The following is a 17,422-nucleotide window of genomic DNA, read 5'->3' as shown; positions in this document are numbered from 1 at the left end:
GGAGTAACCGTGAAACTAGACAGATCTCCTTGATAAAAATAAGCAAAATGGTGTGACAAGCCAGACATAGATTTGGTGAGAAGTTGTAGTGGCATCGGAAATATGTTCCGCAATTCTTATTTTCAATTTCCGTTTAGTGCATCCTACATACTGCATTCGGCATGTTGAACATTCTGCTAAATAAACAACATAAGTAGAATTACAGTAAATAAATGTTTTGATGTCAAAATTTACATTTGAAGTCATGGAAGAGAAACAAGTACGTTTGTTTAAATATGTACATAAATTACAGCAGGGTAAACCACATTTGAAAAATCCACGTAGGCTCAACCAATTATGTTGGGGACCTGACACCTGTGGGAGTATACTAGGGGAAAGTAATGGTCCTTTTACACGAAACGATTGATCATTTTTGCGTGATAACGGTCGAATTCGAAAGATAATCGTACGTGTAAACGCAGCGAACGATCAAACAACAAGCAAAAAATCGTTCATTTTGATCTTTCAACATGTTCTCAAATCATCGTTGATCGTTCTCAAAAAATTTGCAGATCGTTCCGTGTAAACTGTCTTTCAGCGATTTCACCTATGTGTGAGATAGGCTTAACCCCTTTGTGCTGCAGCTAGTTTTGGCCTTAATGACCAGGCTAATTTTTCAAAATCTGACCTGTCTCACTTTATGCTCTTATAGCTCAGTGATGCTTTAACGTATGCTAGCGATTCTGAGATTGTTTTTTCGTGACATATGGCACTTTATGTTAGTGGCAAAATTTGGTCACTACTTTGTGTGTTTTTTGTGAAAAACATCAAAATATCATGAAAAATTTAAAAAATTTGCATTTTATGAACTTTGAAATTCTCTGCTTCTAAAAAAAGAAAGTCGTAGCACATAAATTAGTTACTAAGTCACATTACCAATATGTCTTCTTTATTCTGGCATAATTTGGGAAACATATTTTACTTTTTTAGGGTGTTATGGGGCTTAGAAATTTATCAGCAAATTATCACATTTTCGTGAAACTGATTTTTTTAGGGACCAGTTCTTTTTTTAAATGGATTTAGAAGTCTGGTATCCTGAAAACCCCCATAAGTGACCCCATTTTGGAAACTACACACCTTAAAGAATTAATCTAGGGGTATAATGAGCATTTTAACCCTACAGGGGCTGGAGGAAAGTATTCACAATTAGGCAGTAAAAAAATTGAAAATTTAAATTTTCCAATAATATATACGTTTAGATTAAAGTTTCTCATTTTCAAAAGGAATATGAGACAAAAAGCACCCCAAAATTTGTAATGCAGGTTCTCTTGAGTACAACGGTACCCCATATGTGGGCGTAAACCACTGTATGGGCACACAGCAGGGCTCAGAAGGAAGGGAGCGCCAATTAGCTTTTCCAATGCAAATTTTGCTGAAGAAGTTTCTGAGCGCCAGGTGCGTTTGCAGAGCCCCTGTAGTGTCAGCAGAGAGAAAACCCCCCATAAGTCACCCCATTTTGGAAAGTACACCCCTCAAAGAATTCATCTTGGTGTGTGGTGACCATTTTGACCCCACAGGTATTACAGGAAAGTATTCAAAAGAAGACAGTAAAAATGAAAAACTCGAATTCTTCCAATAATATGTTCGTTTAGTTTGAAATTTCTCAATTTCACGAGGAACAAGAGGAAAAAAGTACCACAAAATTTGTAACGCAGGTTCTCCTGAGTACAATGGTACCCCATATGTGGGCGTAAACCACTGTATGGGCACACAGGAGGGCTCAAAAGGGAAGGAGTGCCAATTAGCTTTTTCAATGCAGATTTTGCTGAAGAAGTTTCCGAGTGCCAGGTGCGTTTGCAGAGCCCCTGTAGTGTCCGCAGAGTAAAATCTCCCAATAAGTCACTCCATTTTGGAAAGTGCACCCCTCATAGAATTTATTTTGGGGTGTGGTGAGCATTTTGACCCCACAGGTATTTGAGGAAAGTATTCAAAAGTAGACAGTAAAAATGAAAAACTCAAATTTTTCCAATAATATGTTCCTTTAGTTTGAAATTTCTCAATTTCACGAGGAACAGGAGAGAAATGTCACCCCAATATATGTAAAGCAGGTTCTCCTGAGTAGAACGGTACCCCATATGTGGGCATAAACCACTGCATGGGCACACAGCCGGGCTCAGAAGGGAAGGAGCGCCAATTAGCATTTTCAGTGCAGATTTTTCTGAAGAAGTTTCTGAGCGCCAGGTGCGTTTGCTGAGCCCCTGTAGTGTCAGCAGAATAGATTCCCCCCAAAAGTCACCACATTTTGGAAAGAGCACCCCTCAAAGAATTCATCTTGGGGTGTGGTGACCATTTTTACCCCACAGGTATTAGAGGAAAGTATTCAAAATTGGCCAGTAAAAATGAAAAACTCGAATTTTTCCAATAATATGTTGGTTTAGTTTGAAATTTCTCAATTTGACGAGGAACAGGAGAGAAAACGCACCCCAAAATCTGTAACGCAGGTTCTCCTGAGTAAAACGGTACATCATATGTGGGCATAAATCACTGTATGGGCACACAGCAGGGCTCAGAAGGGAAGGAGCGCCAATTTACAGGAGCAAAACCGCAGCTAGTAATGGTTATTAGAATAGCGCAGTTACTAAAATAAAATAAAAAAAATGAGATTACAGGTAATGTGGGGTGGTTACGGGCAACTAGGGGTGGTTATGGGCAACCTGAGGTGGTTACAGGTAATCTGGGGTGGTTACGGACAACATGGGGTGGTCACGGGCAACCTGCTGTGGTTACAGGCATTGTGGGGTGGTTACAGGCAACGCGGGGTGGTTACGGGCAACGTGTGGTGGTTATGGGCAACCTGTGGTGGTCACGGGCAACTTGCTGTGGTTACGGCAACGTGGGGTGGTTACAGGCAACGTGGGCTGGTTACAGGCAACGTGGGCTGGTTACAGGCAACGTGGGCTAGTTACAGGCAACAAGGGCTGGTTACGGGCAACCTGCTGTGCTTACAGACAATCTGGGATGGTTACGGGAAACGTGGGGTGGTTACGGGCAACCTGCAGTGCTTACAGACAATCTGGGGTGGATACGGGCAACGTGGGGTGGTTACGGGCAACCTGCAATGCTTACAGACAATCTGGGGTGGTTACAGGCAACGTGGGCTGGTTACGGGCAACCTGCAGTGCTTACAGACAATCTGGGGTGGATACGGGCAACGTGGGCTGGTTACGGGCAACCTGCAGTGCTTACAGACAATCTGGGGTGGTTACGGGCAACGTGGGGTTGTTACGGGCAATGTGGGGTGGTTACGGATAAACTGAAGTTCTTATAGGCAATCTGGGGTGGGTACCTGTAATCTGACATGGGCACCGCAATCTGGAGGGGGTCATTGGCAATTTGGGGTGGTCAGAGGCGACGTGTGGTGGTCAGAGGCGACGTGCGGTGGTCAGAGGCGACGTGTGGAGGTCAGAGGCGACGTGCGGTGGTCAGAGGCATCGTGGCGTGGTCAGAGGCATCGTGGCGTGGTCAGAGGCATCGTGGCGTGGTCAGAGGCAACGCGCGGTGGTTACGTGCAATCTGGGGGGTTACATGTAATCTGGCATGATTACGGGGAACCTGGGGGGGTTATGTGCAACCTGGAAGGGTTACAGACAATCTGGGATTGTTACTGATAAACTGAAGTGCTTATAGGTAATCTGGGGTGGGTACATGTAATTTGGGGTGGTTACGGGCAATCTGGAGGGGGTCACTGGCAATTTGCGGTGGTTACGGGCAACGTGCGGTGGTTACGGGCAATCTGGAGGGGGTCACTGGCAATTTGCGGTGGTTACGGGCAACGTGCGGTGGTTACGGGCAACGTGCGGTGGTTACGGGCAACGTGCGGTGGTTACGGGCAACGTGCGGTGGTTACGGGCAACGTGCGGTGGTTACAGGTAATCTGGGGAGGGGTTAGGGGTAATTTGGGAGTAAACTGCAATTATTACTATAATAAAAAGTGTGTGTTTTATTTTTTGTATGTTTGTCACTTTTTGTACTTTACATATTCATTTTCACTGTATTACTATGATTACTGTGATATTTTCTATCACAGTAATCATAGTTCAGTGACAGAGACCAAATTGGTCTCTGTCACTTTAAATTTTCAGAGCTTGGCTGGTTGTGAAGCGCATGCGCACTTCATAACCAGCCAGGACGTCGAGGAGGAAGGAGCTCCGTGGATCCGGTGAGTAAATGGGGAAGGGGGGGTGACTGGGGGACGGGGGTGACAGGGGGGGTGGGGGCGACTTGGGGGGTGGGGGGACATCACTTTTTATCCCCTGTCACCAATCATTCATGGTGACAGGGGATAAAAAGTGCCGGGAGCACATGGTACAAGCGATCAGCGGTATATAGTATATACCGCTGATCGCTTGTACCGGGACCCCACAGGGGGGTCCCCGATGACTGCCCCATGCTCTCCGCTACCTCCGGTGGCGGAGAGCATGGGGCTTTCATTCATTTTAACTCTTTCATCGCTGTGAACCGACGTTAGTCGGTTCACAGCGATGGCGGCGGCCATCTTGGAAATGATGGCCGCCGGGGGAGGGGGGTTAGTGATCGCCCTACTAGGGGGGGCTGATCTGAGGTCTGGGGGACACTTATTTCATCTCCCCCCGCCGTAGATTCACGGCGGGGGGAGATGAAAGGCGGCGGCAGCACCGGTAATCCTCTTTACCGACGGCCGCCGCTATAACGTTAATAGCGGCGATCGTCGGTAAGGGGGGGGGGGCCGGGACGGACCCCACACACTGCCCCAACCCCTCAGCTACCTCCGGTAGCCGGGGGGATGGGGTGGGGGCCGTCCCGGCCCCGCAGCCTTATTCTCTGCCATCGCCGTAAAAAGCTGATGGCAGCAGAATAAGGCCCATTAGTGACCGCCGTAGAAAGCCGTATCGGCGGTCACTAAGGGGTTAAACGATCGCAAAACGATCGCATAACGAATTTTCAGTACGATGTATCGTTCCGTTTAAACGCTGATCGTTATAAAAAAAAAACTGTTCATTCAAAATCGTTAATCGTGCGATCGGGCGAATTATCGCTCCGTGTAAAAGTACCATTAGTTACCAAGTGTTACTCCTGGACGAGCAACACATCTGACACCTGCCTTTAGGATCTGTTCACATTTCTCGTCCTGTTACAACAGCGGGATATACTTGTTAATGATCTTCTTGATCTCCGTGAATTGTGGACTATATTGAGTAGAAAACGTAAGTGGAGTAGATGATGCATTACCTGAAACATTACAAGTGTCTCCATTAGTAAAGTTATGCTCTGTCCATCAGATGATAAATACAATTACGTTTTTCCGCCTCATGATGAGAGTAACCTCTGCACAAAAAGCACTGCTTAAGATCAGAGCACGCTATCTCATATAAATTTTGGCTAGAACAATTCCTACGTACGCGGACAAATTCTCCTGTTGGTAAATTATTGATAACATGTTTAGGATGGCTGCTTGCCGCATGGAGGATGCCATTTCCAGCACTAGGTTTCCTATACAGCGTAGTACTGATTCTGCCATGATCAGAGGATAGGAGGCTATCCAAAAAATGGATTGTGGGGGAGTTACACTGGTAAGTGAATTTCAGACTGAGATGATTAGAGTTAAAGGGGTTGTCCGGCGATAAAAAATTATTCACAGAATAACACACATTACAAAGTTATACAACTTTGTAATGTATGTTATGTCTGTGAATGGCCCCCTTCCCCGTGTCCCACCACCCCCACCCATGTACCCGGAAATGTGGTGCGCTATACATTACCTGTCACGTGCCGACCACGGTCTCCGATCCTCAGCAGTGACGTCTTCTTCGGGAGGCCGGCGGATCTTCCCGAGTGCCAGCCGCCCTCTGCAGCGTCATCCGAAGCTCAGCCGCGATTGGCTGAGCATAACTGTGCTCAGCCAATCGCGGCTGAGCTGCTGATGACATGGCCGCGTCATCAGCAGCTCAGCCGCGATTGGCTGAGCACAGTTATGCTCAGCCAATCGCGGCTGAGCTTCGGATGACGCTGCAGAGGGTGGCCGGCACTCGGGAAGATCCGCCGGCCTCCCGAAGAAGACGTCACTGCTGACGATCGGAGACCGTGGACGACACGAGATGCGGTGAGTATAATGCACCACACTTCCGGGTCTAGCGTGGGTGGGGGGAAACACGGGGAAGGGGGCCATTCACAGACATAACATACATTACAAAGTTGTATAACTTTGTAATGTGTGTTATTCTGTGAATAATTTTTTATCGCCGGACAACCCCTTTAATAAAAGTGACAAAATCCTGTGCCTCCTGCTCTGTATCAGTCCATATTAGGAGGAGGTCGTCTATAAATCTACCGTACCCAGAGATACCGTGTTTGTAGGGGTTGTTGGCACTATGCAAAACGACATATACAAGTTGGCCAAAGTCGGGGAGAACTTTGCTCCCATCGGACAACCAGAAATTTGGGCAAAAAAATCCTCTTCAAAACGGAAAAAAAATATGGGTCAGCAAATATCCTACTACATGAACAATATAGTCTTGTAGCAGTTTGCCATAATTACTGTATTTACACAAGTGATCTCTCAGCGCCGTAAGAGCCCTGTCATGAGAAATGCTAGGATATAATGCTGTGACATCACAAAACAGCCGCATGTCTTCTGAGCCAACACAAATACCCTCTACGGAGTTCAGGAGAGATTTACTGTCTCTGATGAAACCCATAGTACGGGTAGCTAGAGGCTGTAGTAGATCATCTACCCAAGCGCAGGGGCGTTCAAGGAGTGACCCCACACCCGAGACAATGGGGCGAAGGGGAGGAGGAAATACACCTTTGTGTATTTTGGGGAGGGCATGAAAAATGGGAGTTAAGGGATGTTAAACAGTAAAGTAAATACTAACCTTGTTGCCAAAGATACCCATGAACACGCCTCTCTCCAAAACTTCCTTGAGCCTTTAACGCTGGGTGTAGTATCAGCTGGGAGGGGTCTATCAAGGACCACCACGGACCCTCCCTTGTCTGCCTGATGGATAACAATGTGTGGATTATTGGACAATACAGTCAACGCTTGTTTTTGCCTGACTGTAAGATTATATGTATTATTAGATACTTTCGAAGATTTCTCTAGCTCAGTCAGCTCCATTTCCACTTTGGATTGAAAGACATCCATGGCTTGAACACGGGCATGAAGGGGATAAAAGTTGGGATTAGGTACTTTACAACGATTTATAGTATTGTCCACCATGGATGACTCATTAACCCCACAACATTGAAGATCTAATAAAGATTAGGTGGCTACCTGATCACAAAAAGAAAAACCCAAAGGGGTAACACCTTGACCAACCACATTAAGGTAATTTCTTTTAGTAGAGATTAAAGAAATTCCAGGACTCTCAGGTTCCTCCTGCTGGAAAAAAATGTTTTTTTGACCGTTAGTAACCTGACAAACTTATTTGCATCTTGTAAGGTTTTGTACAAGTCAAAGTTACAATCGGGTACATATGATAGTCCATATTGCAATACCTCTAATTTCGTTTGGGAGATAATACTGGCAGACAAATTATTCATTTGTTGCGTTTTGTTGTGCGTTTCCCGCCTCGGGCGATGTTTTCTCCTTGCCTGGCGGGTCCTTGTCCCTTTTTTGGAGGATTTTGAGGCTATGTTCACACTGCGTATATGTCCGGCCGGAGATTTACGCTACTTGCGGCCGGCTACGTATGGACCGCGAACTTACGCCCGAAGTCTACTTATGCTTCCCTAGTGCCCTACGTAGCGATCTGACAGCGGTCTTTTACTTGGAAAGCTTCGCCTAGCCCCAGACACCCCACAGAACCTTTTGGATCGGCACAAAAAGCTGCAAAAATGAAGAAATCACCACTACGTACGGGACCGCATGTAACGCTACGGGCGTAAGTTCCGGCATTTTTGTACGCAAACAATGGTCTGGTTCATTTTTTACGTCGCCGCGTAAGATCCGGGCGCAAGTTCGTACGTAGTGTGAACTGTGCAGCCGTACTTCGTATACTTTCCATTATACGCAAACTACGTAAGTCTCCGGCCGCTTATTCACGGAACGCGCTACGGCTGGAAACTTACGTAATGTGAACATAGCCTTAGATTGTGTAGGATTGTTAGAATTATAAAAAAGCAGAAGTATTCGGTCTAGCATAGGCCCGGTTAAACCTTTTCTTCCTTCTAACAGTTTTTTGTTGATGGAATTGTTGTGATGAAGTTGTTCGGGCATTGTTTGGATCATCATATTCAGAAAATTCTGTTTGTTTGTCCAACATATCCTTTTCAGTGATACTAAATTTTTGTTCAGTATAGTAGCATTATAGTAGTTATATTCTTGTATAAATAAAGCAGTATTATAGTAGTTATATTCTTGTACATAGGGGCAGTATTATAGTAGTTATATTCTTGTATATAGGAGCAGTATTATAGTAGGTATGTGCAAGGGAAAGAGACAGCCGATCTGCACCACTATCCAATATTCCAGTCTCAATGGGTCCACGGACGTCAGTATGCAGGATACACCGCGGTATGTTTGGCTTGGTGCCAGGGGTGCAAGACAGTAGGGAAGAAATACGTAATGTATGAGGTAGATGAAGACAGCACTCACCCGGTATGAGACAGCTCACTTTATTCCATGGATAGCGGGTAGCAGGGAGGGAGAGGTAAGGACGCGCACTGGGACCAGTGCGCGTCCTTACCTCTCCCTCCCTGCTACCCGCTATCCATGGAATAAAGTGAGCTGTCTCATACCGGGTGAGTGCTGTCTTCATCTACCTCATACATTATAGTAGGTATGTTATGATGAGATGTAGTGACCCGCACCACGCCAAAGGAATACAGCACTGTAGTGGAGAAAGTCTTTTGATAAACTCAGTTCTGATCCTTCCGTGGAGTTAAGAATGCTGTACAGGGGTGCAGGCTACGGAGTGAAGACATACATTTGTGTGTAGAAGAAGCACGTAGTAGCACTCACCAGTAGTTTTCAGCTTGCTGTCTTTATTTATTCCAGGGGAGCAGGGAGAGGAGATAGGTTCAGACGGCACCTATATTCTTGTATATAGGGGCAGTATTATTGTAGTTATAGTCTTGTATATAGGAGCAGTAAAATAGTAGTTATATTCTTGTATATAGGAGCAGTATTATAGTAGTTATATTCTTGTATATAGGAGTCGTATTATAGTAGTTATATTCTTGTATATAGGGGCAGTATTATTGTAGTTGTATTCCTGTATATAGGGAGTAGTATTAAAATAGTTATATTCTTGTACATAGGAGCAGTATTATAGCATAAATTTTAATTACCATAATTTAGCTTTCTTCAAGTCTAGAGGCAGCACAAATGGAACATTGGTTCTTCCTACTTTTTCCTAGGACCGCCCACCTAAAACAAACCTGAACACAGGTTAATCAATCACAACACAAGGTACATCATAAGTGAGCATCTGACCCAAACACCGTTGTGTATAAATGAATAGACTCCTATAATGCTCAACAGAAAAAAATTTATTGGGTGGGTATACATGTGCTGCCTCAAGACTTGAAGAAAGCAAAATTATGGTAAGTAATTAAAATGTATGCTTTCTACTTCATCTAGAGGCAGCACAGATGGGAGCTAACTAGCTAACTCAAAAAATGGGGGTGGGGGGGATAATTATACCGCAGCACCTAATACTCCAGTGCTAAAGGCAGGACTTCTGCTTATCCTGTCAAGTCTGTAGTGGATCACAAACGCCGACACTGAGGACCAGGATGCAGCATTGAAGATATCAACCAACGGAATTTGCGCTCTTTCTGCCCATGAAGTCGATTTCATGGAATGCGCTCTTAGGGGCATAGGTGGTTCTTTCCCCACCAAATTATAGGTCTCCAAAATTGTGGTCTTTATCTGGCAAAGGTATCTTTAGACACCTTCTTTCCTTTGTTGGCTTCTGCGAACTGAATAAAGAGGTTTTCATGTTTTCTGAAATCCTCTACACGATGTAGGTAACATGTCAAAGCTCTGCCCACATCCAGTGATTGTAGTTTCTGCACTTCCTCATTAGCTGGGCTTGGGGAGAATGACTGGAGCAGGATTTCTTTATTTATATTTTGGACAGAGGCTACTTTCGGTATGAAGGATGGTACAGTTTTCAGTAGTACACCCTCGGGTACAAATTGAATGAACAGATCCTTCGAAGAAAAGGCTTGCATTTCTCCCAGTCTCTTAGCTGATGTAATAGCCACCAAGAAGATTACTTTAAGGGTAAGCCATTTTAGTTCTGCTTCCTCAAGTGGTTCAAAAGGAGCATCCATCAGTTTTTGCAAGACCAGGGGCAAATCCCAGGAAGAGATGGGAGGCTTTTTCACAGGTCTAAGGTTTCTTAAAGCTTTAAAAAACCTCATAATTATGGGATTTCCTGCATGAAGTCCATCAGTAAAAGCATTAATCGCCGTCATGTGGACCCTTAGAGTATTGGCCTTTAATCCCTTTTAGAAGCCATCTTGCAGGAATTGCAATATTGCTGGTAATGAAACCTCTGCATGATTATTTTGCTGTCTCCACAACGTAAATTTTCTGCACAATTTTGAGTATAGCTTATTTGTGGATTCTTTACGGGCAGCTAACAGAGTGTCAATAACCTGATCTGACAGTCCTTTCAGTCCTCACATACTCCATGCCGTAAGATGTAGATGCGATAGGCGTGGATGTAACAGGCCCTCCTGAGAGAGCAGATCTTTGTGGAGAGGTAGAGTCCAATATTTGCCTTTGGACAGCCTCAGGAGTAACAGAAACCATGTTCTCCATGGCCAAAATGGCGCCAACAGTATCACCTTGGGCTTGTCCTGTATGATTTTCTTCAGAATGTTCACTATTAGCACTGTTGGAGGGAATAGATAAATGAATTTGTGACTCCAAGACCCTGAAAACGCGTCCAGAATGTGTGGTGTGTTTGTTGGATTCAGAGATGCAAATCTGTGCAGCCTGCGGTTCCGTCTGGTCGCCATCAAATACCAGTCAGGCACACCTCATCTCTGCGTTATCTGATGAAAATATTTCTGATTCAAGACCCACTCGTTGGGATTCAGCTCTCTGCGACTCAAGAAATCGGCTTAAACATTCTCCGTCCCTCTGATGTCAATTGCCGCTATTCTGGACTGTGATTGTCTTCTGCCCATGTCATCAGTAACCTGCATTCTCTCTCCAGGGCAGGACTTCTGGTTCCCCACTGCTTGTTGATATAAAAAAACTGTTGCTGAATTGTCCAACTGTACCAGGACTGACTTCTCTCTCAGATCTGACGCAAAGTGGAGTAGTGCTAATCTCACAGCTTCTCACATCTCTCTCAAATTGGAAGAGAGTTGGGTTTCTACAGTGGACCATCTGTCTTGAATTCACCGATCTCCCAGATGTGCTCCCAAACCTCTCTTGGAAGCATCTGTAGTTAGGACTGTAGACTCCAATAGTTAAAAACTGCTGCCCCTCGATAAGTTTTTGTGCACTAGCCACCATTGTAGGTCTGTCTTCGTTTGCAGGGAAATCTCTAATGATGCTTTTAGAGACGCTGGGTTCACCCTCGCAGGCTGAAGGTCTAACTTTTTGTGGTTTATAATGAATCATGCACTCTCCAATAGTTGTATCTGGAGATGACTGAGAAGAAGTTGTTGGGACGCTGCAATGAGTAGCCAGTCGTCCAGGTAGGGGATTAATTGAATTCCCTGTAGACGAAGATTTGCAACCAACTCAATGGGTACCTTTGTTTAAATTCTTGGAGATGAGGTGAGGCCAAACGGGAGGTGAGGCCAAACTGATAGTGATGAATTTTTGTGCCAATCTGTACCGCTACCCTCAGGAACCTTCTTGACACAGAGTGTATAGGTATCCCACGCCTCTGACTCAGCGGGATCAAGCCGATAGACCGATCTCAATCTCGAACCCAGCTGCAACTGTGTATCCGATATTTTCCATTCTCTCTCTATGATGGTTTTCAATACTTGATGACCAGAGAGTACATTAGACTTTTTGCGTGGGAAGTAATAAAGATTTTCCTTGTCGTGAGCAGAGGACTTATCTATCTTGACTTCTATGAATCTTTTAACTGCTTTAATTAACTTATCAGCATTTTCTCTCATAAAATTGACTCATCTGAGCCTGAATCTCAGCTTGAGAAAGGCTGAAGTACCAGCCAAAACGTTGTGTTTTTTTCACAAGAAGTGCTGTCTCCTACGTTTACTATTGAATCTGAATCTGACTCAGAATTGGAATCTGTATCCACAGACGAGTCGTCCAACTCTGAAAAGTCCACCTCCTGAGTTTTGTTCTCTCTCTTCTGTCCAGAAGTAGAAGGGGCCGGATTAACAGCAGACACCGATGCCATGGGCATATGGGTTTTAAACCAGGAAAAAAACGCTTTAGCTTCCAACATGAAAGCTGAAGTTTCATCTTGTGGAGTACATGACCGATGCTTTAAAGGGGCCACATGTATAAGCCAGAGTACCCAAAATGGCATGGCAACCCTTTTATTCCTGCTTTTACGCAGCGGGCACTCTGGCCAGGGTTTAGCACTAACGGTGGGCTAAGCAGGTGAGATACAAACCTCACCGCCCTCCTGAGATAGGAGGACAGAAAAAAACACAATGGTGAACAGACTCCTAGGGTGGTGCACACAGTAAAAACAAAGAGATGTATGGCACTCACCCAAAAGTAGTGGGGTCTTCTATTTATTCATGGACACAAAGTGCAAGCAAGGAAGGGGGAAAATGGCAAGCGTGCACGTCTAGAGAGGCAACGGTTTTGCGGTACAAGTGTGCTTTGTCAAGCCCAGTGCATGCCGAGTAGTGAGGGAGGTGTGCTTAAAAACAAGTAGGTGAGACAAAATAACAGGTACAACATAAACATGTAATTATGCAAATGCTAGTACAAAAGAGAACACAAATTGTTACGTTCATTTAAACCGATGGGGCCAGTAGCATTCAGGCGAGTGATCCAGGCAGACTCTCTTAATAGCAATTCTCTGTGCCTGTCACGACAGCCTCTCGCGGCATCCACTCGTTCGAGACCAAGAAATCTCAAACACTTTGTATCACCATAATGAGCAGTGCGGACATGGTTAATGAGTCTGGGAACTCCTTTCCCAGAGCGAATGGAATATAAATGCTTCTTAAAGCAAACCCACATAGGACGCTTGGTCTTGCCTACATAAAAGAAATGGCAGGGGCATAATAGGGCATAAACCCCACTTGGCGTTTTGCAGGTCATAAATTGTGTTATATGACAGTCATTACCACCGATGTTCATATACGCTACATTCAGAAGTTGGAAACAGTATGTGCATTGTCCACAACGTTTGTTTCCAGCTGGTAGATTTTGTTTTAACCAATTAGTTTATGATCATGTTTACAGTTCTTGAGGACGTCTGCAATAGTTTTATTTTTGCGGTATGTTATTAATGGTTTGTGTATGGCTATATCTTTAGGGTCCTCGTCTTTCTCTAATAAGATCCAGTGTTTTTTTTATGGAATTGGCTATGGTATTGTTCATGGGGGAGTTTTGTAGGGCAAAAGTGAAATGTTTATTCAGGCTATGATGTGGATGTCTAGTGGGTGCTCTGGCGGCAGATATACTCGTATTGCGGGCTCTATTGTATGCAAGGTCAATAGTGGAAGCTGGATAGCCCCTAGCTAGAAAACGTTTTTTGAGCTTGATAGCTTGCTGTTCAAACCCTGTGCCAGTGTTGTTCACTCTCCTAAGACGCAGCATTTGGCTAAATGGAATAGCCTTTTTGGTGTGTTCTGGGTGGGAGCTGGAGAAGTGAAGCAAGGAATTAGTAGCAGTAGCTTTGCGGTATACAGTGGTATTAATACATCCGTCTAATATCTTTATGAGGACATCTAAAAATTCCAGACTGTCACCTCCAAAATTATAGGTAAAGGCCATGTTCACAGTGTTGCGTTCGTTCAGATACTGGATGAAATCATCCAGTATCTGAACGAACGCAACCTTAAAGGGAATGTACCATCAGGCCTGGGCTGAAGCACTGGAGGCGGGCTGACCCACCCCCAATGGGAGGAAACCTCCTCCCCTCTATGACACTGCTCCATTAGAATCAATGGAGCTGTATCATAGAGGAACGGTGTTTCCTCCTTTTGGGGGTGGGTCAGCCCGCCTCCAGTGCTTCAGCCCAGGCCTGATGGTACAGTCCGTTTAAAGTGACTGTACCACCAGGCCCAGGCTGAAGCACTGGGGGCGGGCCAACCCATCCTTAGTGGGAGGAAACCCTAGCCCCTCTATGATAGGGTTCCATTGATTCTAATGGAGTCAAGTCAGGGAGGGGCTGGGGTTTCTTCCCACTAAGGGTGGGTTGGCCTGCCTCCAGTGCTTCAGCCTGGGCCTGGTGGTACAGTCACTTTAAGGACCTATAATCCCGTTCAACAACCAGGGAGGTATACCTATTGTACTAATACTGCCTCACCTCAGATTTCAGCCGGTCAATCCTTTGTTTGTCATTCCCACCCGCCGAATAGTGACTCTAATTCTTTACGCAGCTTGAGATACTGGCCATACTTACTCTTCCCTTTCTTAATTGACAGTTTCCTCGAGGGAGCAGATCCTCCCACCAGTCAGCCATATTATCATAGAAGTCCACCCGCTCTAGATGACACTGTATAAGGGGGTGAACACATCTCTGCACATAAATGTCCACCAAGATAGTGGAGTTTAGTTTCCATAGCCCTCTACCTATATCTGGACGCTTAGCGGCCCCTAAAAAAAAAAAACACAAGGCCATATGGTCCGAATAAGGGACAATCTTCTCACTTCTCCCGCTAATTGTTTCAGTCGGATTCACAAAAGCCATATCTATCCTGCTGCTACTGTCAGAGCAAGAATAAGTTAGTTTTGGCTTTCTACCACCCTGCTTAAAGACATCGCTCAAACCAGCCTGCAAGATGATGTTATTTAGGACCTTGGAGTCCCTGGCCACGGCTCTGCCTGAAGATCTGTCACCCGATGTTCTAGTGACATTAAAGTCCCCAGCCAGTACCACAGGAACAGAAGAGATACTGCTTGATGTCATTGAACAACTGGACTCTTTCAGCCACCGTCTGTGGGACATAGATATTTGTGAGCCGGAGCCTCCTACCATGAATAGTGACCTCCAAGACCAAGCACCTTCCCATGCTGACCTCTGTCAGCTTATGTACTGTCACATTGTTGGTGGTAAATAGCATGGCTACCCCGGCAAAAGGCTCCACAGACAGTGACCAGAAAGAAGGACCAGTTGTCTATTCTCTCTCAGCCTCATGTAACAGCCCGAATGTTGTCAAGTGGGTTTCCTGTATAAAGATGACATCTGTGTCCATATAATTAAGATGGTCATAGACTGTGTCCTCCTAACTTTAATGCTGTTCACATTACTGGAAACAATATTTAAAGTGAACCCAACCATCATAAGATATAACAAGAAGAGCAGAGGCATGACCCCCATTATCATAGGTCAGAGTCCGAGTCCTCCTCTCTACCACCTGTCTCCATGTCTGACTCTACCTGGGTTTCTACAGCTGGGTGTTTCCTTTTTGTTGGGGGATCGTGCCCTGTGTCTTCTTCAAATTCATCCTATATTCTTTTTAACTCTGACTCTGAGAGGATCCCATACCTATTGGACACCACCATCACTCCGGATCCATTGTTAACCCTTTTCTTTGCACTGATGTTACACTCACTCTCAGGTCTACGAGAGGACGTGTCTTTTTCCTCCTTTTATTTTGGAGGGACTTACTCTCCCCAGACACAGGTGTATATTCAGAGGAGGATAGCCCTGGCTGCTGCTGGTCCTGTGGAACAACCTCCATGCCCCCCTGTGCACTCTCTGACTGCTACGGTTCTGGTACAGTGATACTAAACCCCTGATGGACGTCTTGTCTTGTCTTTGTATGGCCCCAGACATAAAAACCTCTTCTACATCCTCTGCCCCTCCACAAGGTCCTCATCAGGAAGAGCCCTACAGATGTTTTGCCAGGCGTCAGGACAGTCCCTGTGAGGATGGCCAATCTGTCCACAAAGGTTACACCGAATATTATGGCACTCAGCACTTACGTGGTTAGTCCCACCACACATATTACATTTCACCCCAGTACAGGAGCTGGCTAGGTGACCAGGCTTGCCCCATTTGAAACACTTCCGGGGCTGACCAGGATAGAAGCATACGCCTTTCTCTCTACCAATAAAGAGTTTGGCAGATGTTGTGTAATATTACCTTGTTGGCGCAGTTTAACCAAAACCTTCCATCCACCAGTCCAGATCCCGTCATCATCTCTGTTTTTTGTGAGGTCAGACACCAGATCACAATGCCTGCAGAGCCACACAACAATGTCCTGGGGGGGGGGGGCAGCCTCATTCCAGATGATGATGTTAACAATGACAGTATCTGGTTTGGATATTGGAATGAAGCTGAATTTGCTCCAACTCTCTGTGCCTCTGAACTTGGGAAAATTAGACTAAAACCTATCCAGATTAGACATGAGCTTAAAGCTGACATCGTAGCCCTGTCTATCTGGTAGGTTAGGTAGGTGCCAGGATGTTTGCTGGCACAAACCCCATCTGGTGGCACAGGCGCTCTCACCACAAACCTATCCGGGAGGTCCACCTTGGCACCTCTGTGCCTAACCCTCACTACATTTCTCTGATTGAATGCCTGACCTGTATAGCCGGCACTGAAGGTAAACAATGGAGCACCACAGCTCCAGGCATTCCTACAGGTTTGGGGTCTACTGTAGAGGGGCCTGCTGTATCTGATGTATTTGTGGGTAAAGGGGGATAACTTAAGAACATTACTCTGTACCACATCTCCCGTCCCATCCACCTCTATATCATCATCAGACAATCCACCCCAAAAAGACTGTGCACCCCCACCAGCCACCGATCCCTCAGGTCTATTGTCAGCAATATCACCATCCCCAGTCCGTGCCCCAGCATTAGAGCTCTGCTCCATCACCCTGTCACCTTCACACACAGGTACGTGTCCACTGTCCTGTTGTTGTACTGGCCCTTCTGGGACTTGTAGTACCTCTGCTGCTTTATCCTCTGGCACAGGGGCAGCTGCAGGTTCCTCTTGCTCTCCATACTTGTAAATGTCCCCATCTTGAAAGGAGAAACTTGCGGGCTGTATGACGGGTCTTGTCACCTGCTGGGGCTCATCAGGGATGTCTGACTCCATACTGGACTCTGTATCAAAGTTCAGTTTATACCGGGAGGAGCATTCCTGATTTTTATAGGTCTCCGCCAGTGGTCCCATCCTCTACAGTGCACAGTCTATCTCCTTCACCACCTCAGCCAGCTCCATACTCAGTGAGTACAGTTGCTTGTCATGCATGGCTTTATGCTGAGGACTAGCTGTCTTTAGCTTGTACTCACAGTCTATCTGGGATTGTAGCATGAGTGTCC

The 17,422-nt window shown here is 45.6% G+C and overlaps 1 protein-coding gene across 1 annotated transcript in view; it reads right to left on the bottom strand.

Annotated features, from left to right (window-relative positions):
* Positions 1-5,125: 5,125 nt before the first annotated feature.
* Positions 5,126-17,422, bottom strand: part of LOC138796535 (uncharacterized) — a 57,284-nt gene continuing 44,987 nt past the window's right edge. Inside the window, exons 8-9 of the mRNA XM_069976143.1 lie at positions 6,891-7,012; positions 5,126-5,247 (exon numbers count right to left, since the gene is read on the bottom strand). The gene's annotated coding sequence lies outside the window, so the exon portion shown is untranslated. The remainder of the gene's footprint in view (positions 5,248-6,890; positions 7,013-17,422) is intronic.

This window comes from Dendropsophus ebraccatus, chromosome 7 (assembly GCF_027789765.1).
Source record: "Dendropsophus ebraccatus isolate aDenEbr1 chromosome 7, aDenEbr1.pat, whole genome shotgun sequence".
Classification (NCBI taxonomy): Eukaryota; Metazoa; Chordata; class Amphibia; order Anura; family Hylidae; genus Dendropsophus; species Dendropsophus ebraccatus.
Note: the sequence above shows the minus strand (reverse complement) of the source record. Positions and strands in the feature narration are given on the sequence as shown.